Source organism: Aythya fuligula, chromosome 4 (assembly GCF_009819795.1).
Source record: "Aythya fuligula isolate bAytFul2 chromosome 4, bAytFul2.pri, whole genome shotgun sequence".
NCBI lineage: Eukaryota > Metazoa > Chordata > Aves > Anseriformes > Anatidae > Aythya > Aythya fuligula.
This window is the reverse complement of record NC_045562.1, coordinates 28,010,570-28,028,618: the sequence shown is the minus strand read 5'-3', so window position 1 is coordinate 28,028,618 and position 18,049 is coordinate 28,010,570. Positions and strand designations below refer to the sequence as shown.

Sequence of the window (18,049 nt, the reverse complement as noted above, 5' to 3'; positions counted from 1 at the left end):
ACAAACCATTAATAGCCCAATTTTTCATTCTCTTGTTTACAATGATCAAAGAAACCAAAATAAGAGGAAAAATTCTCAATACATTTTCACACAAGGTAAAAAAAATAATAGTAACAGCAACTTCCTAAAAATACCGTACATTTCACCTGAGAATCTATCTTGAGAATCCCTGCTCCACTTTTAAGAAGTAGTAAGCATACACAAGATTGATTTTTAAGTGAAGATGTTCTGAAAAAATCTCTTAAAATAAGCACTCAAGAAGTCAGTAAATATCATAAATTAATTTTGAGCACACTAGTTCTGTGTGTTTATGGAGAATCTGTAACAAAGTTGTTGTGCAAGCTATAAATTAAGGAGTTAAGCAGACCAGTTTTCCTAATTGCTAATATCTGCATTTTAGATTTGTCTATCTAAAACCACCAGAAGCAGCTAGGAAAAGGCCCTACAGTAAGTGAAAAGGCAATCCAACTTTCTGGTCACTTCTGTACCACTGCACCATATTTTATAACTTTGAGCTACTTTAACAACATACTACCTAATTATGTAATCTCAGAACCAAAATAAACAACTAGATGCAATTCTCGATATTTTTCTACCAGCATCACCTCCTTTCGCCTATACATTTTCTTGGGTTACTCTTGGTCTTCCCCAGCCATTCTCTTTTGCCCATTGTGGAATTTGGCCCTAAAACAGACTGGCTAGATCTCTGGTCTGCACAATGAAGTTCATCTGTACAGCAGCTCTGATGGTCTTACACGGAAAGGCTTCTGTGCATGCCTTCAACATGAATAACACTAATGGCTACATAGCAAATCTGGCATTTTAAGAGAACACAGAAGAGATCCACAACAGGAGGACCACTCAGCTCTCTGCTGCACATGCATGAAGTCCAGTTCACTTCACTGCAAGCATTGAGCATTGCTTGGCAGAAAAGCCCAACATACAAATACAAAAGCCCACTGGTTGCAGATAAGGGCACCACATGAAATCTCTCTCTCTATTTAAAGCTACAGTCTTACAGTGAGATGAAGTTACCTGCAACCTTCCTGATGATTTTGTAATACCAAATTGGCCAAAATACCCTGCCTGCAATTACCAGCAGACACAACTTCCAACAGATTCATTTTATTACTACAGTCATGAAAAACAAAACAAAACAAAACAAACAAACAAAAAAAAAACCACTTTATTCTGCATTAACAGTTCATTAAAATATGCTCAAGTTGATGAGCACTAAGTTCATGATTTCTAACACATCGTTTCTTTCTCAAACAGGAACAAGTAGTAGCACTTCTACCATCACTCACTAAGGCGAGGCTAAAACCCAGTAACTCATTCTTTAGTTGTATGAACTTAGCAGTGCATGTGTTTTATTATCCTTTATTGTATATAACTTATTTTTAGGTTTGGTTTTCTTATAAACTGATCTGCACATTTAAGACAAGAATTTGAGCCAAATCTACGGTGGAAGTTGTAAGTATATTACTACAAGTTTTCAAACCACAATTGCTCGGTGTTTACTTCTCCACAGATCTCTGCCTATTTTAATATACCATAGTATAAAACATCAGAGATAAAATTATCAATAATAGTCAGCTTCATTACATGCAACAGATGTATGTGAACTATAACTAAAGGCTAAAAGCAGATGATGTTTTGAAAAATATTTTTTCAAATATGCTACTTCAAAAGTAATGATCTAAACCAAGAATAAAATATGAAGTCTTTAAGGACTAACATCTTGCTTTTTCTGATGGTGTCTGAAAGACTATAAAGCCTTTAAATTATTAGAATATATTCTAGAAATGGCTAAGCAGCCAGTACCGTATTCATTTATCCTTTGTCCTTTTAAGCTTTCAGGGTGCTGTGTAGCCATAGTAACTATCCCTTTCCTCTGTGAAATCCATTAGCTGGTTTCAATCTGGATTTCAATACTACCATAAAATCAAAGCCAAAGATTAAAAAAAAAAAAAAAAAGATTAAAAAAGATTCCCGAGACAAGTATTTATTTTAAAAGCAGTTTCTGCATCTTTATGCTTTATACATAACAGCAAAAGAAGCCAAAAGGTTAAAAGGACATCAAAAGATAAATTCAGAATGAATTTTGAAGCTTGGTCACCATCAGGGATGACACAATACCATCTCCAACTAGACGTGACAGAAAAAGCTAGCTGTCATTCACATTAAGTCAGTCACTGCAACTGGCCGGCTGGCCATCAACCCCTTCCAACAGCAGCCTGAAGGTGCAAGTATTAGGAAACTGCAAGTATTAGGAGACAGACTCGGATTTGCACTGCAATTCGAATGACAAGAAATGGAAAATCTTGGACTCTTCTTCCACACAGACAATTTTGAAGGAGGGCAGGTGTTGCAGAAGGATAAGCTTTATCCTAGGTCCTATTTGGATGAGTTTTGTCACGACATCCCTGAATGACTTCAACACCAGTTTAGTCCCAATACCAGTTACAGGCAAACTGGCCTAATAAGCATTACCACTATTTGCTTGAATCCTCATTACCCCCAGTGACTCCTGGGGACTAGGAAGAGCTACACTTTTCAGCAAGGAAGAGGCAAAGTGTTGGAATATATTCCACAGGCCACTAATTGAAAAATAAATGATTCCTTGAGTCTTCAAAGTATTGGGTATTAAATTCCTTCACTAAAAATTTTCACTGCCTCCTCAGCTGTTGAACTGTTAGTTCCAACTCTGTTGATTTGATTTCATACTTCCACCCACTGCTGCATAAATAGAACCAAACATGACTCAGACAAAGGTGAAGTATCCGCCAAGGTAAGAAAGCTTTATTAGCAATTTTATCTAGCATCGAATGTGTTCCACTTATGATGGGATTCTAGAATAATAAAAATGCTTCTAAATTCAGACAGTGTTACACAAAGCAGTGTTTGAAAAAAATTACTCCAATGTACAAAACACGAAGATACACTCCTGTCCAGTGACTTGGCATAAATAATGGATGTTGGCATTAAGAATATTACCAAAGAAAAACACAGGCATAAAATAGGAGCAAGTTCTTTTGTCGCATGTCACAGAAGGAAGAAAAAAAAAAAAAAAAAAAGGTGAAATGGTGAAATTTCTTCTGCTTGTTTTGAAACTAAGGCATGCTGGAACCAGGATGGGCAGAGCCCCTGTGCACTGCCACCAACAGAAGCTGAAGTGTGCCTGATCAGGCAGAGGAAAGGGAGGATTCCCTCTAACAAGAAAAAATGAAGAAATACTGGCATTTTATTTCCACTTTCTAGCTCCTTATTCTGCTGTTGCTGTTTTATAACAAGCAACAACACTCAAGAGCAAGGCCATGTTCACGTAGTGTTCACGTAGGATAAAGAAGGTTCACATGGTTATTTTTGAGAGGCACTCAAAATTGCAGAAAGGTGATCATGCTTGCATTCAACTGAAGAAAAACAAGATTTCATGAGAGTTACCTGAATCCAAAAATTCTACTTTTTTCCCTCAAATGTACAACTCCTGGCTTTATTAAAGCTAATAGCAAAACTCCCACACACTTCAGTGGGGGCAAAGCTTTCATACTATACATTTTTATGACATATGAGGGAATTAAAATTGATGTTTCCTGTCACTACGGTGGAGGACAAAGTCATGTCAGAATAGCTCATGTGCCTGACATGGCCAATTCTGTCCTCTTCAGCTTGTCCCAATTCTGAAGCAGAAGGGCAGCACATTCACAGGTCACTCTGTGAAGCCCAGGAGCAGCCCCAGCCTTTCCTGGGAGTTCAACACAACAAAAGATGCAGAAAATGCTTCTTTGCAAATATTCTTTGTGCTGTCTTTTAAACAAAACCAGAGGGAGACTGGTTTTTACTTTAGAAGGCAGTAAGCATGTTGTGGAAGGCAGGGACATTCGTAATGGTTAAAACATTTTGATACGACACAAGAGATCCACTTTCAATTTTATCCTAAGCATCAAGATATTCAAAGCCACAAACCTTACTACTTTAAAAAAAAATAAATCACCAAACTTCATCAGTAATAAGCGTGCTATTTCATCCAGTCAGGCTATAGAGAAATGTACTTTCTATGCACATTGGCAGTGCCATCTGTGGACAAAAATCTTTGGGGAGGAGAGCAGGACACACCGGTACTTCCCTTTTTCCACCCAGTATTATTGCTGCAAAAGGCTTATGAAGGAAGTGGCACTGATGGGACAACTCACAAAAAAATAAATCCAGTACTGGGAACAGAAATCACCTGAAGGTGGAAAGCTGAAATAAAAATTCAGAAAAGCTGGAGATTTGATACAATCTGAATAGGTGTACGTGTTCTCAGACAACTTGCAAGTATTGCTACAAAATCCACTGAGAGGTTCTGCAAGCAGTCCAACTTAGAACGCCTTGAAAAACAGAGGTAATTTTCTACTCCCACAGGCTTTGTACCAAAATACTGAACATCATTCTCTTTGAACCTGCTGTTTTTGTAATTTCACTATTTACCTAAACTTTTTCCATAAAAACTTTTCAAAATTCAAAAGCTATTGTTCCATCCTTTTCTAACTGATTTTCTAGTTTATCTAATAAAACTAAAGAAACCCCAAAACTTAAAGCCACATATTTTCATAGCTTCAATTTTCACTGTATTAAATTCTAGGGGTTTAATGCCTCTAAAGCCCTTAGAATATTCCGCAAGCCTTATATGATGAGGTAGACATCTCTAAAACCTATGGCCCCGATTAAACTTGGAAGAAAACTAGTCATGGGAAGTTTAATTTTCCTTGACATTAGGAAATAACAGATGTCCTCACAAATAACACATCCATATAATATCTTTATCTGAGGAGGCTCTGAGAGGTCATATTTTTGTGTCCAAGGATATTACTTCTTTCACACAAGCCTCCCTCCTCACCCTCCAGTCCAACGCTGCAGTTGTCATAGTTACCAATTTACATGGCCATAGGCTGAGTAATGTTCTCACATTCAATAAAACCCCAAAGGCTATGAGCTTGTAGAATATTTCAAGATTTGTGCAGAAGTTTTGCCATGAAATTTCACTGAAAGACGGGCAGGTGCCAAGGCACATGCAGACAAACATCTCTTTTTGAAGAGCAGACATTTTATCTGCAGTTCCACCACAATGAAGGTGGAGGAACTAGAACCATGGCAGGACTCGCTGGTTATCTTCTGATAATTTAGACATGTAATTTTAATGATAATCCAAGTGGATTTAAACAATGAATTGGATCCAAACATAATCAGGTTTCTCTTTCCAAATTGAAAAAAAAAAAAAATCCTAAATCATTCCTAACTCTCAATGCAATAATCAGAACCTGACCCTCCACATAGCTCTTACGGGTTCATGTTTCCGTCCACACAGTTTCAACACATTCCAATGAATGAGAGCTTAAATCAGGAGCACAAGATACACCAACAGCAACCATTCTCCTCAGCCACTGGGATGACAAAAACAAATCACAGTGATGACAATCTAGAAAGTCAAGTGCTATGTCCATAATAGATAAGACACTGAATTCTTACCTTCTGTCCCAGAATGAGTAAAAGTAGATATACTGGATTCCCATCTGCAATCCCACGGCTATGCTTTATAGGATATGGAATTGGATATAGGATATTGGAGTAATTCTGAATGGTCTGAAATCTTTTATAAAACAGATTACAGTCTATTAACTGATATATAAAATTCAGGTTCCCATTACATATATCGAAGGGGCAGAACTTCCTACAAGCAGAAATGAAACTGATCTTTGAATGAAGCGCTGGATCCTCAGGCCCGTGCTTTATGTTTTCAAACATGCAAATGAAAACTTTTAAGTATACACACGATTACAAAAACAGTCCTAATTTCCAAATATGTGATGGTCATGAGAAAAAAAAAAAAAAAAAACCTGCATCCCATTCAGTTTTTTTCTTTTGATCATCTTTCCTATTCTCCAAATCAAAACAGAGCATGACAAGATCCCATCTGGATTACACCAATATGATGCTAACAGGCAAAGGTATCTAACAAGTTATGAGAACATCACATCCATCCACTTATTAGCACGTATACAATTTGTAGGTCAGAGTCACAGAGTATCACTAGCTCAGCTGTTAGCACTAAGGAGCACAGTGTGGAGGTTATTTTCATATTCATGTTGTGAGATTCTGTGATCTTTCATATGCAGAGCAACACCATCCTGCCCTCTCTCTCTTAAAACCGTGTTCTTAAGTGCATATACTTGAAGACTCTGTGTCACTTCTAACCCTTGAATAACAGTGGCAAAAAGCCATCTGTGAGACTCAGCACTTTGCAATATAAGCATTTATTTCCTTACTTCGACTGTTCAGGATTGCTGGATGCCCCTTCTAACCTCAACTCTTCTGTGATTCTGCAAAGAACTAACATCTCTGGTGTAAAACAGAGCCTGCTTGAGGTTTCCCTCCCACACTGAGAAGTCATGTGCCCACATGATATTTTGCTACAAGCCACTTTGTTGTTGCACAGCATCAGACTCCATGAGCAACTGGACATCATTAGCTATATGAAAGAAACAGTTCCCATATATCAGTACCACTAGTGCCCAACTAATTTTCAAACAAAATCTCAGTCCCTACTTGGCAGCCCTGAACAAGAGTGATATGAGATACAATACAGCCCTTAAAGAAAATCCAGGGAAGACAGTATATAAGTATCCTGTGATTTATTTCTCAATTGCCTTTCAAAAATGATTTCATAATCTGATCACTTGGATTTCGGTGTGTAGACTTTTTCAAAGTACCAGCTGTTTTCCCAGTCCTGGTAAATTCTGCCTTTGATATCTGTGATAATTAAATCCCAACCACCCTCATTTACTACGCAAAATAGACCTTGCATTTCACTCAAAACCTGAAAAGAAAACCTCAGCATTTGTAATCCTCTATGAAGTGAGCTGTACCTCTCCGTTCGTATTTCATGCTTATGAGAAGACTGCTTTACAATTTAAATGGTATGTTACTCATGCGTAGCCTTCTTTTATGTTAAGTTTTTATGCTTTGTGAATAGAATATTCATCTATCATTTAAATTAATATTTAATTGAAGAAAATTCAGTCCTGCATAGCTCATGAGTATGGGAACTCACAATAGCTAGTTGTCAAGGGATAACCAGCAAACTGTCGCATTGAGGTACTACATGAGAAATTACTACACATACCTACCTGCACCAAAAAAAAGTCTCCCATGACAAAACCTCATTCCTCATAGAGCTGCAGGAAGACATTTCACCTCTTCCTGAAACATTTCCTCCCAGTTCTGAATCCAGTTACATTTCTTTCCTCAGTTAAAATCATGACTGATTTCTTTTTATTCTGCTGAACTCCTTTTAACCTAGGTCTTTTCCACACTGTGGATCACCAGGACACTGCTCAAAAGTTCCTTCTAGGCACAAGGAAGAAAGTTAACACCAGGAAAAAAAAATGAGGAGGGTCCTTGGGGTATTTCTGACTTCATGAACCTATGAAGTATTCATGACTATACATCCTCAGAATCAAAACCCAAGCATAAGATAGGATACATGACCAGTGACTAGGCGCATAAACTTTGCTGAGTCACAGAGGACCTGGTGCTTATTTCTTTATGATGATTAATACATTGGATAATTTTAAACAGTAAGTTAGAGAAATATCACAGCACAGCCTTTGGCCTCTGTGCTCTGCTTTCTGCAAAGAGCAAATAAGATTTCTTAGCTGTGATGGTGCTGCTCAGAAGCAGCATTTGCACAGACAGATGACTACGGTACCCCATAGCTAAAGCGATAAAGGTTTACTTAACAACTTAAGGAAAGTACAGTTTGAATTCCCCCGCCTTAAATGCACATATAATGCATTGCTTTAAAGTTGAAGCAACAAGTTTAAATTAGTGCCTATGGTCATCAGATTTCTCAAAAAGGAGAAACATGCAAAACAGCCTCTTACCAGTGCTAGCCCCTCTCACTTAATTTTCTCAGCCTCCAATTCAGTACACTAAATTCTCAAAACTTTAATTATATAAACCCTCTATTTGCTCTGCTAGAGAACATGCACTGTTATGCCTTCACACCAATTAAACCAAACCCCCAAACTGTAATTCCTGTGGAAAACTTGTGATCCCACTGATAAGCTCCCCCCAGGCCCCCTCTTCCCCATGCTGAACCCTCAGCTGCACCTCACAGGAGAGGTGCTGCAGCCCCCTGATCACCCTGGTCGCCCTCTGCTGGGCTCTTCCCAGTATGCCCAGGTCTCTCTCATACTGGGGGCCCAGTACCAAAAAAAGTGCTCCAGGTGCAGACTCACCAACACTGAGTACAGTGGATGATATATGCATTTCTTCGATTTCTCAAGTGGATGACTAGTGTTAAGGAAAGTCTTAAAAAAAATCACCATGGGATGAAAAGCATTTTTACTTTAATTTCCCCCATCCTCAGGAAAATAACTGAATTTTAAAATAAAAATGTCCTGCTCCATTTTACTTGCACAAAAGCAAGATACATCTTCCCAGATGTAAATACCCATGGAATACCAGCATTTCCAACCACTACACTGTTGCATATAGTCTACATTTCACAAACACAAGTTACTATTTAGCACTGTAGGCATAACAGTCTTCAGTGTGCCTCTTTAAAGCTTCTCCTGGTGCTGACTTCTGCAGACCAAGAAGGCTTCAGCAGAACTGAAAGAGGGTGTTAGAAGTGCAAAAAGAAAAAAGGCAAGCTCTGCCACTTGTTTCTGTGCTTCTTGCAGAAGTGTGTCATCGCATACTATAACAGCATACCAAATTTATCAGTTTCAAGTGGATTTACCTGCACTAACACTTCAAACTGAAACGATCAAGTACATTAAAGTACATTTAAATTAACATAGCATGTTTTACATGAAAATAAGCTAGAACAACAAAATCCTGAAATAAATTTGTTTCTAAAGGGTAAGCAGTAGAAAACTACCAAGTTTTGCACACAGACATCTCTTCCCACTCCCACCTCTGCACATTAAGTCCCTTTTTCAACTGGTCCCAGACCAACCCTGAACTTCCAGCAACCCTCAGGGGTGTAACAAACTCCATGTATTTACTTTTCCATCTTACAGACAAAGACTTCCCTAACCACCTTTAAAATCTGACCCTACAGACATACATCCCACTTGCCATTCAAAAGCCCATCTTACCTCCTGTTTTAAGCCTTCCTAGCAGCGAGTCTCCTACCTCTCCCACCCAGCACCATCAAAGCCTCTCCCCAGGTGAATCAGGTGAGCCACATGCTAGGCAGCAGCACTGCCCCTTTCATCCCTGCGATTTCTACCCAGCCCATGTTTTAGCATCTGGAGACAAGCAGCTCTCTCCTGCGCTACTCCAGCTTCTCCCCTTCCAGCAGGGCAAAGCACAGAACACACAGTAACCTGCAAACAGCACAGTCCTTGCATGTACTGACTCTGAGTTGGTAGAGAAAATGGGCAATTTTGGCATGGCTTGAGGTTAAAATCTCATGAGAAACATTCAGTTTATGTGGATCCCTTCCGCTATCTAAAATAGCACTTGCTCTCTGCTGTTTTTCAAATAGCCTCTGCCTCTTTGAGGTATTACATGCTGGCTGCATACTGTTAAGGATCCCATAGTAGAAGCTGGCAGGCTTTTGTTATTAATTACTTCAGACATCAAGTTCTGCATCTCGAAGCTCAGCATCTAAAAGCTCAACCACCATGTAGCACTTAAATAAATATCCTCAAGACACATCATCAAGCATATTCTCCACATCACCTGTAGAGGCTGAAAATTGTTTTCCTATTGTACTTCATTTGAAATGGAACTGAATTCAGAAACAAAACAATCGTCTTATTCCAGATCCCACCTGAAAACTGGAAACTTATGTGGGGTTCAAAAAAACAACAAACCTACTGATAGTTATCACTAAGGCAAACATACCTGGAATGTTGCTAGAAAAGGCCTACAGAGGATGCAAAAACATGCAAAAATTTGCTTCTGGCCTCTAAGACAGTCCACTGAAGGGGTTGGAGAGGCACAGAGTAAGAGTAACAGCAAGCAGGTACATATGCATGCAGCTTTCATGATCATGTGGCTGCATCCTGTCCTAGCATCATACATTGATAGATCTCATGAAGTTAAGAAAAAAACTAATTCTGACAGCTGTCATCAGGTAATTTTATTTGAAAGGAACTCATTGTTCACAGTAAACTGTTTCCCAAGTCTCCTTTTATATCAGATTTCTTGTTTTCGACTCTGAAAGTCTCTCTCTGGCTATTATTAGTAGAATTGCCCTTGGTTTATTCAGATTCTTTCTGTATAGTCAAAAAAAGAAATGTATCACTGCTGCTCCCACTACTGCCAACAGTGCCTCTACTAAACAGCAGTGATTTATGGATGATTCTGTAAGTATGGAAAAGGAAACCAGAAAATGTAAACAAGGAAAAAGTAATAAAGACCTTTCCCTCTGAACGTCTCAGGTAGGCTTTTGACAACAATGCCTCCCCCTATACCTACAACTACTTTTTACTGATTCCAAAATAAAAATACTAAAATTGAAAACCACTCATAGGCCAGAATCATAGCCAGAGTTCTGACTATTTACAGTCAAGTCAACGATCTCTCTGAGAATGTCATTTAGTCTTCTGCTCTGTATCTGGCATAGCATCAGCTGCCAGATTTAGTCCACAACTGTAAGTAGCCATTGGTTGAGTTTAAGTATAGCTATGAGACTGCAAAAGTACTCTGGAATAAAAGAACAGGACAAACAACTCCCCTCCAAAAACAAAGTACAACAGCCTCCCACCGGAGAAAAGCCTATCTGTGCAAAACCAGAATTTTCTAGTTGTAGAAGAGTCCCAACCTACCACAGAAATTAGCAGAACACTCTTACAGGCATTTATGAACTCAACCTTTCATCACAAGTGCAGCGCAAAACCAAAAACTGTCTTCTGTAGCAATGACAAGGAGAAGGCCAGTGCACAAGCATCCTCCCTAAAGAAACAAAATGCAAGAATAAACCATAGACAGTGTTAGTAACTTAGCAGCCTAACATCCTCAACTACTATGGCGATATGCTTGCATAACAAACAGAACACAAAACACAGTTTAACTGCCTGCAGTTCAGAGCATAGTTTTAGTACCAAATACAGAGCTTGAATTCTTCAAGTCCTAAGTGGATGCTGAATGACCAACCTAACCTACCAAAAAACAAAGTAAACGGAAGATCTTTAGTCCAAGAAACAAGTCAGGCTCCAGAAACTGTTTAATTTTACTACTGTTGGAATCAGTCCTGTGACTTGATAAATCCCCAGAGAAAACAAAAAAAAAAAAAAAAAAAAGAAAATCAATGCACACAAGTCCAGCAGGTAGCTAGTATTTGATCTTAGGCACAGTCCAAAAATTTATTTCTTCTTTCTCTCATTTGTGTTGGTTACTTAAGGATCTCATTTTGATCTCATTCAGATTTTTTCCATTTGCTCCCTTCCTCCCTCTTCCCCCACTCATTCAGATCCATGTTTTAATTATCCCAAAAGCAAGAGCTCCAGTATTTCAGTTCTTGCTCCTTTGTGAGTTGAAAAGTAAAGATAGTATCTGTAATTGTTTTTCTTTTTTTTTGCTGTCTGGTTGATTAGATTCATAAACATACTGTATGGGAACCAAACCCTTAAGGGACTAGTCTAATTAAGAAGTCAAATTGCTGTGCTGATTACAGACACTCTTCACGAACTTTAAAATCAATACTTCTCCAAATAATTTCAAATCTTGTATACGGTTTCAGGAAACAATTATGTTTTTCTGTTTCATCAGAGTATTATACTTTTCACATCAGAGACAGACTTAAATAAAGGACTCCTTTACTGTATGTTTGCTTTCTAAAAGCATCTACCATCCCTTTACTTACATATTTGCAGTCACACTTATCAACTAGAAATATATATACATATACATTATACAATACAATTATACAGTATATATATGTATGCAATATATATGTATACATTTAATTTCAATGATGTGAAGTATTCTCATAGTTTGTGATGTGGATTCAAACTTCATATTTCAGAATAAAAAAACAGAGGTTATATTTAGGGAAATACTTCTACAAATCAAGTCAAATAGGTAGGGGAGCAACCTGTTGATGAATATGAAATCTCCTTAGCCTTAACATTTAGGCTTGTAGAAAGCAAGCAGGCTAAGGAAGACCTCGGCTGTTTGCAAAGTAGTGGAAAATCCCACACAAGAGAGAGAATTACGAAAAAGAGCGACTTTTACCATTTAAAAATTCTAGCTCCTCTACAAACACTATTGCAGCAATGATCAAAATCCTTGCAGGTTATCACAATGATTCACAAGTTACCACTATTGTCACCCCACAATTGTAATTTGAGAACAATGTACTCACCAAAAAACAAGCAAGCAAACCAACCAGACACCTGTCCTCACATATGACACAACTTCATAAAGCTTTATATTTCACCATCACAGCACTAAATGTAAGCAGGGCAAGTCCAGCACAAAACAACGCTCAAGACTTTCATCAGCCTGGCTCCTCATAATCCTCAGTTAGTAACCATGGTATTTCACTGCTGGACAGATAAATGCAACACTTGCCCTTATAGTCTAGGAGCCTGAGGATTTATCTCTGTTAGCTGAGAAATTTTAAATTCCCACCATAAAAATCATATGTTCACAACTCAATTCCCTTCTCCAGTCAGGAGGTAACTAGGCCACAAACTTCCCTGCCTCTGGAGCCATCTCTTCCCCTTCTTCAGGGAAAGGGAAGAAAACATGTAAAATCCAAGACCCACGCTTTACCATGAGCTCCAGCCCAGGGATGAAAATTTACCAAACACATGCCAATCCCTTTCTGCGCCTTTTAAGTCTGTCATACCTGCTTCTGTTTGCAGCCTCTCACCACCGGCCTCGCAGGCCCAGCAGCAGCTGTTCCGCCGTGCACTGCTCTGAATTCTTTGTGACTCTCCTCGAGTCTGTATTGATTTGCATTGTTTTATTAATATGTGGACTGCACCTACACCACGCTGTGTTTCGATCTTAAGAGTACACGGTGTCAGGCAAGTCATTACTTGGAAGGAAGATGCTCTTCACAGTGATTAGTAAACAGACTTAATAAACACTACTACTGTCACAATCATGGGAAGACTGATAGGTATTACATCTTGATATAAGATGTAGAAATGTATGAACTCAAACTTCTGTCTCCTGCAGGTTCCTTGGTTTATTCAGTGCTGATATGTTTACAAAACATACCAAGTTTTGACTAATCTCTCCATTTTGTTTACTTGATGCATTTAACTCTACACTGCAGTCCCAACTAGACATATTATTCATCTCTTTCATGTCTCAGAAGGTCTTTGTGGTACCACTTAAACATTAAAAAAAATCTGCTGTGGTCTGTTTAAGGACACATAGAAATTGAATATATGCATTTCACTCTATTCCATACATGTTCAAAAGATGAATTTTTAATTAAATGCTTGTCAAAAATAATTTATAAGTATTAGACAAAAGCTCCTACAGAGGTCCAAAATATGTTATAGAAAATGATCAAGAAGGCTTCCTATTTGACAAGTGTTGCAAAACACTGTGCATTGATGCAACAGGCTTTGACTGGAAGATAGTAACTGGATGTGGTCAGGAATGAGCCAGCCCTGCTGGAACTATCAGCAGAAAGCAGGCTGGCATGCTGCTCACTCAATCTGGTCAACCTTCACAGGAACAGCATGTCACTGCTGAGGTCCCCCAAGCAGCTCACAACTGTGTATACAACTTGTGCTACTTGTAAGGGACTACCACTTATTAATCACACTAACTATGTGTGTTGGTGGCATTTAAAATTCACTGATGTAAAGCAGCAACTCATTAAGCATAATTTGTCTGCCTGACTGGTACCTTGTTTATTAGTAGCTTTCTATTATAAAGGGAGAAATAAAACAAAGTGACTGTGCCGCATATTAATTTCATATAAATTGATATCTAGTATCAGGATGCTGAAGTGAAATCTAGCTGATCATTTATACTTGTTAGACTAATTGTCAAGTGACACAACAAGACAACGTTTACAGCAATTAAACCTGATGTGTATGTCTTCTGAATACAGAAAACTACAGCAAAATAAAATTAAAAAAAAAAAAAAAAAAAAAAAAAAAGATCTCTCCTGCTGAAGTTGCACTCTTTTTTTCACAATATGATTCTGTTTTTGTTTTTTTTCTAGGAAATCTTAAGATTTCAGTTTTCAATTCAGAAATTTCTCTCTCTGAGATTGTAGAAGGGTCAATTGAACAGTTCTGGGTTACTGCAAAGTTTAATATCAGAAGCCGAAGGGAATAGCAATTTCCTTTTTTTTTTTTTCTTTCTTTCTCATTTGACAGTGATTTTCTCCATTGGCTTTTAACCCTCTCCATTTCCCCTTCTTCAATGTCTTCCTCTCAGTCTTATTAGTGCCTTTCACAACCCCCTGGCTCAGTCATTGTTAAGATCAGCTGTTTATTCTGTCTGAAAAAGCAGAAATAAAGCAAAAAACTAAGGCACTGCTTGGAGTTGCTAAACACACATTAAGAAAAGTGACAAAGTCTTTTGATCTGCACCTCTGGAAGTTAGTTTTTTAAGTCATGCTTGAAAGTTTTGGAGCAGTGACCAAAATTTGCTCTTTTTATAGTACAGACTCCAGAAATAAGTCAGCAAAGTTGAGATCTACTAACTCAACTTGGTAGTTGATTTAGGTGACCCTACTATACTCCAGGTGAATAGAAAGCCATCTTTTCATCAGGCATCTCAAGCTGCTGACTCAGACTCTCAATGGTTTTCTGTCCAGTCACATCTTGCTCTAAAAATTGAGCTGAGGATGTCTCCCTCAGATTCAGTATTTATTCCCCTCTTTTGTCTGTCTGCAAACAAGAAAGCACAAGATACTCCTTCACATACTACTTGCATTACCAAATGCAAAATTACCAGTACTACTTGCATACTACTTCACATACTACTTGCATTACCAAATCTTAAATTCCTTAATTTCCTGTAAATATCTTCTGTTCATCCTGCATGTCTGACCCTGGTGATAAAAGCAATGCCTGACACTACCTAGCTGTCTAAAATCTAAAATGCTCTGCCTACCTGTAACAAAAAGACTTATTATTGATTCTTACATCTTGTTTCCATCTTCGATTTAGTATTATATGTTTTTAATCAAAAAACATCTTCCTCACCTCTTCAGGATCCTGAAAAGCTGAAAAAGTTTAGGCATTATTTTCCAGCAGTAAATGTAAATATAATCTGGTAGAGCAGCAAATGATTACTGAGACACATTTAAAGGGGCTGACTTTTTTGAGCATCTTCTCTCTGAAAGTCAAACACCTCCAGCTTTTTTTTAGTATCTCCTCTTCCACCAGATTATGCAAACAAGAAGAGAGGTAGGTAATCAGAATTCCTCATCATTACGAAAACAAAGACAAATAAACAAACCAAAATCCGTGGTCATTATCACTTTGTGAACACACAGGACTTTTTTGTTTGTTTGTTTGTTATCTAAGAGAAGAAATAGATCTTTGAGCCACCTTCCTAACCCTCAAAGTGCTATTGTCCGTCCTTCATGTTTTTTCTACACAGACACTCTTACTACTCACTGGAAAAAAAAAAAAAAAGAAAGGGGGGGGGGGCCGGGACGGAGGGGGGACACAGACTCTCAGACTACTAGAATTTCTGCAAGACTATCAATCAAGTATAAAGTTCAGTTCAAAGCTCTGCATTTTCCCTTGTATAATCCGGTCATCCAAACACAGACCTAACTGTTATTATATGGCCTTCAAGGAAAAACAGTATTTTCTCCGGGCATCAAACTTTGACAAATATCCTGAAAGACATAAAAACACAGGCACCAATGGTACAAAATCCAAACATAATACATAATTAAGATATACCTTTGCTTTCAAGAGCATCATCTATAAAGTAATGAATGAAGCTAGAACTTAGTTGTTTAGTCATTGGAACAACAGAAAAGGTTCAGGAAGTAATCTGGAACAGCAATCTATCTTGGAGAATAAAAAGAAGTATGATTATAGGATAAAAGGATAATTGTCCTATATGCTCAAATGGTATCAAGAAGCATGGTCTGTTATTTAGGACATTACAACGAATAGAAATAATATTCTGAAATTAGGGAAAAATGAGATCCATGTAAAACTTCCATATATTAATATCTATTAGACTATAAAAGTGTTTAAAATATATGCAGCTGAAACAGCTGAGACATTTAAAATGTAACGAAGCAAATAAATATATGACTTACATTTATGCCATACTCAGGAAAGTGGAAATTATGGTTTAATAGGTTTGTTTTCCACCTTCTGATGTTGATTATTCATTTCAGCATTTTCTGCTAAAGTAAACATTTGAAAAGGAGGAAAAAAAACAAAAGGTAATTTCCTTATTCCACAAAACAACAAATATGTGAATACTTAGGCATAAAACAGATTTATTAATTTAAATTATACACATGCACTGAGAAAATACACTTAAATGTTTACTGTTCAGGCAGAAATTTAGTATTTGAAGCAGTATGTGATAACCTTTTGAAAAAGAAGACGGCAGTTTAAATTAATGAAAAAGTTACTGGAAGTTGTAACTTTCCTTTCAAAACCTAAAGGTTTGTGAGCTCAGTTTTTGTCGAGCCATAAGAGAAAAAAGGTGGGATGCAATTTACACCACTTTATAACATGGCATTGCACAAGCTTCAGTGCATGTTATACAAGACAGTATTAGAGCACTGGATATATCTAAGCAGGGAAATTAGCATATAAGGTAGGAGATGGCAATTCACAAAAACTACAGACCTTCAAAAATCTAATTTTTGGTTCATCAAAAAGATAAATATAGATCAATTTGCTCAATTAGAACAAAATAAAACATTTCTGGTTAACGAAAAGAATAATAAAAAAAAAAAAGTTTTATCAAAATATTTCTTGAATATTTTTCTTATTTCTACATTTCTGTTTGGCATGGTGTCAGCGGGGACCTGCGGTTTTTGTTTGTTTGGTTGGTTTGTTGGTTAGAAGTAAATGTAAAAACTTAATGCCATTTTTAATGGAGAAACCTAGGCACTTCCCTTGTGCATTTTCAATAGTAATGAGAGCTGAAGGAGGAATGGCAGGCACCTCAACCAACTCACTAAATCAAGACCCATCAAGAATAGTCATCTACTTAAAGGAGCTGAAGTCAGAGTACCAGAACTCAGGGGCAGAAAGTTTAAAATGCACACAGCTAAACAAACACCATAAGTTTACCCTCGACAGCATTTTGGAAGCCAGAGGACTGAATGTAAATGCATTTATGCCATTTCTTACCACCTGCACTCCCCAGGCATTAAGATGAACTCGGACACAGAGCAGACAGTCTTCCTGCAGCGTCAGAACGAGGGTAGTATGGCTCACCTTTCTCCCCTCATCCCACTTGGTTCTCTAACCAGGGTATTTACAGTCTGTGTTTGAGTCTGTGCTTTGATCATATCATTCTAACTACATAATAGATGTAATTCTTACCCAAGTTCAAGGACCATATAAAAGGTACTGTTTTTTAATTTATTATATTAACTTATTATACAGAAAATTATACTCATAGATCTTACTTGCACAGTCTTTAAAATTAGCATCAATGTTTCCCTGTCTATAAATGTTAAGGTTATTTTTTCCTGTCTAAGACAGCAAGGAAATCCTACATTTAATGCAACAATTATCAGTGCAATGAGTGGAATTAGCTGTCTAATTTCAAGGAAAATTAATTCAGCAGACCTCTTTCTGAATTATTAAATAAGTGACATTTCCATAAAAGTCATCTGCAAAGCTAGATGGGAAAAACATTTTCATGACTAAGACCTATGAATTTCACCAGTCTTAAAGAAAAAACAATTGCTGTCACAGAGTTTTAGTTCAATTTTAGTTGAGCTAATACTGCTTTTAGGGATAAAGTTCTACTTACATATAAAAGATTCATGTTTCTCAACATAAAAACTAATTTGAATGTTTTCACCATTACCACCAATATTATCACTTTAAACTGAGGCTAAAAAAATGCCACC

General features: G+C 37.5%; 1 protein-coding gene across 3 annotated transcripts in view; it reads right to left on the bottom strand.

Annotated features, from left to right (window-relative positions):
* Positions 1 to 18,049, bottom strand: part of MARCHF1 (membrane associated ring-CH-type finger 1) — a 230,507-nt gene that overhangs the window by 160,242 nt on the left and 52,216 nt on the right. Inside the window, exon 1 of one of the 3 annotated variants that reach the window (XM_032186457.1) lies at positions 10,827 to 10,877. The exons of the other annotated variants lie outside the window; for them this stretch is intronic. The gene's annotated coding sequence lies outside the window, so the exon portion shown is untranslated. Of the gene's footprint in view, positions 1 to 10,826; positions 10,878 to 18,049 lie in introns of those variants that run through there. 3 annotated transcript variants of the gene reach the window in all.